Source organism: Arvicanthis niloticus, chromosome 4, assembly GCF_011762505.2.
Source record: "Arvicanthis niloticus isolate mArvNil1 chromosome 4, mArvNil1.pat.X, whole genome shotgun sequence".
NCBI classification, from domain to species: domain Eukaryota; kingdom Metazoa; phylum Chordata; class Mammalia; order Rodentia; family Muridae; genus Arvicanthis; species Arvicanthis niloticus.
In genome coordinates, this window is record NC_047661.1 from 21,986,020 (window position 1) to 21,995,825 (window position 9,806).

The window sequence follows — 9,806 nt, forward strand, 5'->3', positions numbered from 1 at the left end:
AAAAAAGATTATTTTTAATATAAATGTAAATAGTAGCTTACAAATAAATCTGGTAGCGGTGTCTACTTACCTTATGCTAGTCTCCAGGTACCGCATAGAAAACTAAGATTTATTTCAAACTATACCTATATAGCTGGGGAATATTGATTTATGTTAACTTCCTATGCTAATCTGGCTACCTCCCAGCCATGACCCCAGTATTCTTGCTTCTTATGAATAGTCTGGCTCTTTGGGTTCCAGGTATGTTTCTCTGGACCCCTTTTCCTCATGGCTTCAATTCCTCCATCCTCCTGACCGACATTTAGCCACCCTCTTCCCCCTGGCAGGTGGAAGCTTTTACACTATTCTCTCTTTTGCCCAACCACTGGGTGATCAGCTTTTATTGACAAGGCAGAGAATAAATGTTTGCACAGACCTGATACAGGAGATTCTTGATATAAGCGTTACAATGCCACGTCCAGATTGAACAAGATATGAAGGTAGATATAAGGAGTGGTTCTGATGCTTTGATTTAATTGGGAATCTGGGAATACTGAAGGTCCTTGTCCCCAACTGGTTCTTGGTCAATCAATAAAGATGCCAGTGGCCAGTGGTTGGTCAGAAAGAAAGGGGTGGGACTTCCAGGTTCCCAAAGGCTAAGAGAGAGGAGGAGGAGGAGAATCAAGATACTTGGTGAAGACAGAACAGACTCAGAGTTGTAGGGGAGATCTTCCAAAATTTAGGCAGAAAGGGAAAGTGGCCCGTGGAAGGGCAGCCCTTCCTTCTTGGGCAGAAAGACCAATGGGCTTCACAGAAGGTAATCAGACAACTAAGCTGAGGGAAGATTTAGAGGTGTTAAGCTGGGAGTAAAGGTAAGTGCACGCTGGCCTAGCACAGGAGGCTTAGAAAAGCCTAGCCAGTAAGCCAGTAAGGCGGGTTAAAAATGAGCTAACGTGTATCTTTCATCCACAGATCCGAGATAGCTACTGGGCAGGTGCAAACCTGCGGCTCACCAGGAGCTCAAATCCGTGTAGCAAAAACTCACTGATACAGGTAGAGAAATCATTATTCGAATAACACAAGGGCAACCTTTACTCGGTGCCAAAAAACACGCCTACAAGGCTGGGTGCCTGTCACAGTAAGTGTTCAAGTAAAGAAGCCATTAGGTGCAAACACACACTTCATGGATTAAAAAGATAATCATAAGAGAGGACCCTGGAACCTGAAGCCTAAAGTCATAACAAGCATCTGTACAAATCAGAATTCCTTTGTTTGTGTTTAATACTTAAATATGTTTAAATTGACATATAATGATTGCAATTCTTTATGGTTTGGGAATTAGAATTCTTTATAAGGGATTCATAAATTTGGGTGGGAAATAATGACACCTTTTCTTTCAAACTCCACCTGAAATTTAATAATTTCTTCAATTATTAATTCAGGTGACAAGCCAGAAATACATGGAACTTTGTTATCAGTAAAAATCACTGAGATCTTAGTATCTTAGAGTTGTAGATAATGTAAAATATTTTAACTCATCTCTAACTCAAAAATATAGGGGATTTGGTATCTAATTTATAAACAACTCCTGGGCTAGTGTTTGACTAAATGCAGTAGTCCAGCCTTGTCAAGCTGACATGTGGAACCTTCCTTTTTCCCAGTGTACTCCAGCGTCTCCTGTTTCCTTGGCCTACAATTTTTACTCTCTGCTCCCTGCTTCTCATCATCCATCATTCAGGTATTTTAAAAAATATCTGATAAACAGAACAAAGCAGTGTATCTCCAGACTCAGGAGTCTTTGTGCTCTGGAGTATGGCAAACTGACAGTGATGTGGCCTCCCAAGAGGTCGGGAAGTGGGTTTTCATGCACTCTCTTTGTGGACTCAGCACATTTGCCTTGTCAGCCTTTTAGCTGCCACTAGGTGGAGCCTCTCTCCCCTTGGATTGTAGGTTTGAAGTCCCAGTGGGTTTCATTACTCAGAATCTTCTTCTCTAAAGAGCCCGTTCATACCACAAGGCTGTTTCTCTTTCTACATTTATTTATCACTTACGGTTAAATTTTGGGGCGGTGTTAAATGGGAGCAGGGACTTTGCTTTGTTCCATTTCTGTAGCTCCTGAACCTCAATCAGCATCTGTTGTGACATAGTTTAATATTAAGTCGCTGCCTGATGTTCAGACTACATTTTTTGAAGTTTACTAATTGTTGTTATTTTTATATTTTCTTTTAAATTTATGTGTCTAAGTATTCTTCCCACATGTATGCTTATGTACCATGTTCACTTCTGGTGCCTGTGCAGGCCGGAAAAAGGCATCTAATCCCCTGGAACTGAGTTACTGACGGTTGTAGGCCACCATAGATGCTGGGAAACAAATCCAAGTCCTTTGCAAGAGCAACACGTGCTCGTGAGCACGGAACCATCTCCAGGCCCAGGCTAAAGCCTTGTTCAGAAACGTAATTTCTAAAAGCTCTGTTTTGTTTTGAATTACGCATGTGTATCTCTTTGAGGTATGTGCGTATGGATGCAGATGCTAGTCACAATGCAGAGACCAGACGTGCTGCTGGTTCCCCTCTGTAACCGAGTTATAGGCGGTTGTGAGCCACGCAGTGTGGGTACTGGCCCCGAATCACATCAGTACACAAAGACGTTCTCATCATCTTCGTCCTTCTTCGGTTTTTGCTTCCCTCCTCCTCTGTCTTATTTTTCACCTGTATCCTTTATGTGCTATGTGTGTGCTATAGTTTATATTAACCCATCATCTGTGGTGGACATAGAGACCTGCTTCCAGTATTTGGCCATTACAAACAATGCTCCACAGAATTATCTGTTGTGGGTTTTGGTTTTTTGTTTGTTTGTTTGTTTGTTTCATATTTTTTTATCTTCAGGCCTAATTCCTTGGGCTTAATTCTTGATTTAAATCCACGTGTGGTTTTTATAGATGCTCTCCGTTTTCCGTTGTTGGGAGTTATGCCCTCTTAGCCTTCCTTGGAGACCCCGAGAGTGCTTGTTTTTGCACAGTTTTGTTTTGTTTTGTTTTCCAATCAAACATGTATGTTAATCAGTCTTTGGAATATTGGTTAGTTTACTAGGACAGAAATAATCTAATTTAGCACTTCTCAACCTGTGGGTCATTGTAGGACTGTGAAAGGACAGCAGGGTTTCTCGTCAAGCACCGGCTAGAAATCACCAGAGACCCCAGGTGATCCTAGGGGCCCCAGGTGGGACGCAGTGATCCTAAGGGACCGCATACATTTCACCACACTTCCAGACTCCAGGCTCCTGACACAGGCTCCTGACGCGAGACTGAAGACTTCCATAGAGTGAGGCCTTTCAGTCTTGTAGGACAACCCCTTCTAGCCCCTCCACAGGTAGAGGGCGTGACTACAGGCCACAGAGCCTTACACAGATCTCCCTATTAATGAGATACCTAAATGCCAGAGGGCATAGCCAATTGAACATTCCTTCCCAGACCCTCCTCCCTGCAAAAGGTATTTAACCACAGGCCGCCCTGAAAATACCCGGGTATAGTTTTTATCCATTTTCTGCCATGACAATAAATATCTTAAGACTATGGCCTATTTCTCTTCTTTCGGACCCAACGTGGAAAACGGTAGAGAAGGTTTTCAACTACCGAACTGCTGCCTAATCTCCCGCTGAAGCCAGCCACAGAGGCCTAGTAACCCAAGCAAGCAACCTGAGCCAGTCGTGATCCAGCCAGTTGAGTTGCTGACCAAGACTCTCATCCCCGAGGGACATAGTCAGAGCTTCTGCCCCTCCCGGAGGGACCTCAGACTGTGTTCCCCACCCACAAGCGGAGTCCTGCACCTTCTCATAGACCCATGTCTGCTCGGTGTCAATGTGGAGTGAACACAATCAAATTCCCGTGCCTCTGTCCCCACGAGAGGCTCTAGCTGCATGGTGAGACAGAGGTGGAACCCATGCATCAATACAACAGACCCACGTGCACACTATAACACGACAAGTCTCAACTCTTTGGGGTGTCGAATGACCCTGCCGCAGGGGTTGCCTAAGACCATCGGAAAACACAGACATCTACATTGTTATTCATGACAGTAGCAAAAATACAGTTATGAAATAGTAATGAAATAATTTTATGGTTGGGGGTCACTATAACACTATAACTGTATTAAAGGGTCGCAGCATTAGGTCTCATCATTGATCTAATTTTTAGTGAAGGTTTGATTTCTTTCCTTACTTAGCTCTTCTGTTATCTCCTCTGTGGATTCTTGCTTTTTGTAATTACAGAAGATAAGCTGAGATTCCCGCCCCCCATCTGTCTTTACTTCTCTCCCTACCCTCCAATGTGCTGACCTTCTTCCTGCTCCTCAAACTTCTCTGCAGAAGCCAGGCTTCTGCAGAGAAACACAGTCTGTATGATACTCATCTTGACAGGACGGCTCTTCAGAAGTAAATTTACTGCATGGATCTATTGAAAGACACAGATCATGGTATAAAAGGTTTATTAATGTAGAAAATTCTATCTCTATAAATCTACATGTTAACCATATAGCCACATCTTTCTGTCTTCATCAGCCAGTTAATTGATGAATATGTAGGGTTTTTTGTTTGTTTGTTTGTTTGAATTTGGCTCATGCAGCTGTGAGCTGAAAAGTCGGAAATCCCCCAGCAGGCTTGCAGCTGGAAACTCTAGCAGGATCATTAATACTGCAGTGCAGAAGCAGGGTTTCATTTCCTTGGGAAAATCCTGGCCTTGTTCTTATGTAATAACGTGAGGCCCAACAACAGTATGGAGGATAATCTGTCAGTCACCTGGTTAAGGATGGTAACCTACAATACCAGCACATCCTAGGAAATACATGGAATACAAATGACAGATGGATAATGATAAAATGTTAACTTTTATATAAGAAAAAAAGAGAGAATGAAAGCATGTGATTAATTTTTTATTTTTAATTATTATTTTTAATTTAATTTAATTTTTTTTTTACTTATTTGCTTCACATCCCACTCATTGCCTCCCTCCAATTCACCCCCTCCCACAATCCTTCCCCCATTTCTCCTCCTCTTCTCCTCTGAGCAGGTGCGGCCACCCTGAATGTCTCCCCATCCTAGCACTTCAAGTCTCTGTGAGGCTAGGCGCTTCCTCTTCACTGAATCCAGACAAGGCAGCCCAGCTAGAAGAACATATCTTACATACAGGCAACAGCTTTGGGGATAGCCCCCACTCCAGTTGTTTAGGACCTATATGAAGACCAAGCTGCACATCTGCTACATATGTGTGGGGAGGCCTAGATCCAGCCCGTGTATGTTTTTTGGTTGGAGGTTTAGACTCTGAGAGCCCCAAGAAAGAGAAGAGAGTGAAAACATGTGCATATTTAAAACATAAAAACAACACATTTTAGTCTTAAAAAAAAAAAAGCTGGAACTGAGAAAGAAATCTAGACAGAAGTATATTCTGGATTAAGCCTGATCAGATCCAGGCAGCACAAAGCATGGTCAGGTGACCCAGTATCTCCCAGGCCCATCAGCATTGAGCTAAGTCCCTCCAACACCCACCTTCAGGTGAAGGGTAATGAAAAAGCCTCCAATTGGTTTGTATACAGGTCTGCCAGGGTAAGCTGAGGTGAGGGGCAGCTGCACACAGGCTCATTCAGAGGTGACCTTAGCAGCAATAAGGGACAAGTATCTCAATGGGAGCCTTCAGAGATTGGGAGGTCTGGGAGAGAAGTCTGTGTTTGGACATACAAAACGCACACTAAGTTTGAAGCCCACCCCCCACCTCCTTTTTTTTTTTTTTTTAAATCACAACTTAGTCACTAATAGTATTTGATGTAGAGGACAATCTGAAGTGGTTTGACCAGAAGATATCCGCTGGCCTTTTGTTCCTCTGAGCTAAAACTGTTATGATAGCACAAATGTGAGCATGAAGTTATGATGATATAAACATACGTTAGGGATGGGAACATAGCTCAGTAGTAGAGAACACATGCCTGGCACGTGTGCGGTTCTGGGTTTAACCTATGGCACTGAGAAAAAAAAAATCGAAGAATTATGAATGAAAATGTCTATTTGCTATTTAAAACCACTGAAAATAACCTTTAGCTATTAACTTGACACAGACTCAAATCAACTGGAAAGGAGAGTTTTGACTGAGTAATTGTCTCGATCAAGTTGGTCCGTGAGCATATATGAAATCCCCAAGCAATGAAAATCCCATATGGTGGTTTGAATGAGAATGACCCCCATTGGCTCATATGTTTGAATATTAGTCACCACTTGGTGGAACTGTTTGGGGAAGGATTAGGTGGTTTGGCCTTGTTGGGGGAGGCATGACATGGAGCAAAGCTACAGGGCAAGATGCAAGGGTTGAGGCTTCAAAAGCCTCCCATGGTCCCTAATGCACTCTGCATCCTGTTTGTGGATCCAGACATGGGCTGTGGCTCCAGACCCACGCCTGACTGCCTGCTGCCATATTCTCTACCAGGATGGTGATAGATTCCTATCTCTCTGGAACTGGAGGCTTCACATAAACCCTTTCTTTTATAAGTTGCCTTGGTCATGGTCTTTTTTTCCCCATAGCAATAGAAAAGCAATTAAGGTAGACAGTCATAATTGTTAATTGATGGAGGACCTGCCCACCATGTGTGGTACCTGGGAAGATGGCGCTAGGCCGCATAGGAAACTTAGTTAAGCATGAAGCCAGGAGAACCATCAAAAAAAAAAAAAAAAAAAAAAAAAAAAAAAAAAGGTATTCCTTCATGGTTTCTGCTTCAAGTTCCTACTTGGGCTCTTACTCTGACTTCTCTGTATGCTGGGCTGTAACCTTTAAGATAAAATACGCTCCTTTCTCCTCTAAGTTGCTTTTAGTCAGAGTATTGTATTATAGGAAAGAGACCAGAACACTAGAAAAAATTACATTTCTGCAAGGAGTGCACCTATTTTCTTGGTAGGATCCTGGATGAGAGCTGAGTGAAACAGTGAGAGGATATGTTTTGGGCATGAATTAGAGAAAGCTAAGTATTGTATCCGAGTTTAAAACTATGTCTTAGGAAAGTTTCTGTGCATAATAGTGATACCATGACCATGTAGCCAAGGCACAAGAGACTCATTTGGGGCTAAACAGAGATATCCAGGGATGTTAACAGAGAGTATGTCAGGTTGATGGATAGCTGGATTAATTAGGTATACAATTAATTTCAGTATTTTTTTAAACTTTCTGTAGATTCGAAATAGTTTCAAAGTAAGGGTTGGTGGCATGAAGTTTTCAAAAATAATCTATTATATCCATGCATACTGAAAAAAAGCGTTTTTGTGCCAGTGGTACACAAAATAGAGCAATTTCAAAAGCAAAATTTAATTAGCAGTAGTGCACTGAGAAGGCTGACAGATGATTGACAGGAAAGAGCAGCTGCCAAGGATCCTAGTGAGTGAAGTGTGGGTGGGGTGGCTAGCGAGGAGCTGCACACTAGAGAGGAACGTGATGTTCAGAAACGCTGTCAACAGGGCTGCCCCCAGAAGTCCACTGTCTTCACTGGCAAAGCAGAAAACTTAGGATAGAGGGTAAGCGTTTCTGAAGAGTGGGGAGGAGGCAGAGGGAGGGTGCTGGGTCGTTATCAGCATCTCTGCTTCTCTTACTAGTCTTTACACAGGGCTTGATTCTAATATACTTCCTTCTTTTTTTCTTTCTTTCCTTTTTTTTTTTCCTGCTCCGTAACTCACAGTTCCAACCACAAGGCCACCAGAGGGCGTAGGCTCGTGTTTATTTATTTAGGTTTATAATACGGTTCTTCCTTCACAAGCCCTGAGGAAAAGCTCGGAGATATGAACAATGAATAAGCCGGATGGTGGTAAAGTGCAGTACTTCCGGAACAGTGAGATACATCGTTTCCTAACCACAGGTTTACAAACAAGTAGGGCTTTGTGCAACCAGGAATGCAAATGAGCTGCTTTCAGTTTCCTAATATTTCCTCAACATCTGCATTTTCTAACACGACGGGGTGAAGCGAGCAGCGTAACGCTGCTGCAGGGGCTGTGGTTTAAGTCACCATTGATATCCTCGTCAGAAAAGACACGCCTATTCATATGAAGTGCAAAGCCCTGTATAGCCTCTCACAACTGCCTTCCTAGTTTTCTATAGATACTTGTTGTTTCATATTTGTATGTTGGCACTTGTATCTCCTGCCCTTGGACTTCATTATTGGAATACAGTGCTATTGCTTCAATGCTGTTATAGACAGTAGTGACCTCCAACAGTACAAAAGGAGATATGCTGGACACATCTTCAGAACACACACGGCAGGTGTTATCCCATGATTCATCCAAGGCCAACAGAAGCGCTAGGAAAAGTTCTTAGTTGTGCCCCTCTCAACTCAGCCTCCATCACCGTCTGCTGTCGAGTCCTATTTATCCCATCCAAACATCATGTGTCCTCCACGAGTCTTGCCTCGGCACGTGCCTCTATCTCAGCAAGTGCTTCTGTCTCAACAGACGTCTTCCTCCCAATCAGCCTAAGTCCGCAGAAGCAGCAAGAAACGGTGTCACACCACCAGAAGTTTTTTGATGTGTTTCTTTCTATGGAGTCCTGACAAACGGAGCTCAACTATGCAGTGAAAGGCAGACCCTGACAATAGACCCTTTCATTTTGCCATTGTTTGGGGCTGTTTTATATATTAGTTTTTAGCACATATCTATATACCACATCATTTTTGTTTTAATATTTATTTTTGATGCAAAAAGTTTGTTTTTTCACTAAGAGTTTTCTTACCTTCTTTTCTTCCTTTTTGCCTTCATCTCCCTCTCTCCTCCCTCTCTCCCCCTCTCCCTTTGTTACTTCTCTCCCTCCCTCACTCCTTCTTTCCTTCTTTCCTTCCTTCCTTCCATTGATTGAAACAAGATTTCATGTAGCCCATAATGGCCTAAAATTTGCTATAAAACTCTAGATGGCCTCAAACCCCTGATTCTTCTACCTCCAACTGAAATAGAATTATAAACTTTCTTAATTTTTTTCTTAATACCTACTGCAGTAGCCCAGTTTCTTCTGCTTAATGAAATCATTGACTTACTGCCTTTGAAGCAAGTTCTTTTATGTAATAAATTCAAATTTTCAAATTGAAGGCTTTTAAAATTACAACTTGTGAGTGTACCTATCTCCCACTGCTGGAAATCTCCTGTCCAATCCGGTTTTACTGTTTCTGTCATGCTCAGGATCACCACTTCTGTTTTCCCTTCCACACTAGTAAAGACAGGGTATTGATTCTTGCAAGAGGTTTACCTTGAATGCCCTTGAAGAAAGGATTGCGTATAACTAGTGTTCATCTACTCACCTCCTTTACTTCAATTTCAAGTCTATGACACTGAAATAGCATCAGGGCGTCATGGGTCATTTTCATACCAGCAATGAAGGAGAAGCTGAGCACAGTCAGCCCTAAGGGAGATGCAGTGCTGCCTGCCAGAGTCTCACATCTTCTCAGGGAAGGGCTTGGCGTTTTCTTACTTAACCTTACATTTTATTTTTAGCTCCTATGTTTTGCAAAATCCTCATTGTATGTGCATTTTTAAAATGTCTGTACATAGAGATGGGTCTAAAAAAATACAACTAACTTAAAATATCATGCTATTAGACTCAAGTGTAGCACAGTGGTAAAGTGCATGCTTAGAAAGGAAAGACTTTGAATTTGGTCACCAGAACTGCAAAACAACCCCCCCCCCCCAATCTTCCGAATACACACACACACACACACACACACACAGTTTAACTTTCATTCAAAGTTTTCTCAAGTCAAATATTCCTTAACTCAAAAGCAAAGGACTGTCAAGGTATTTCCAGACCCAACAGTATACAGATT

The 9,806-nt window shown here is 42.3% G+C and overlaps 1 pseudogene; it reads right to left on the reverse strand.

Moving 5' to 3' along the window:
• The window catches only part of LOC117706823 (phosphatidylglycerophosphatase and protein-tyrosine phosphatase 1 pseudogene), a 29,876-nt pseudogene extending 20,532 nt beyond the window's left edge, over window positions 1-9,344 (reverse strand).
• Window positions 9,345-9,806: the final 462 nt, after the last annotated feature.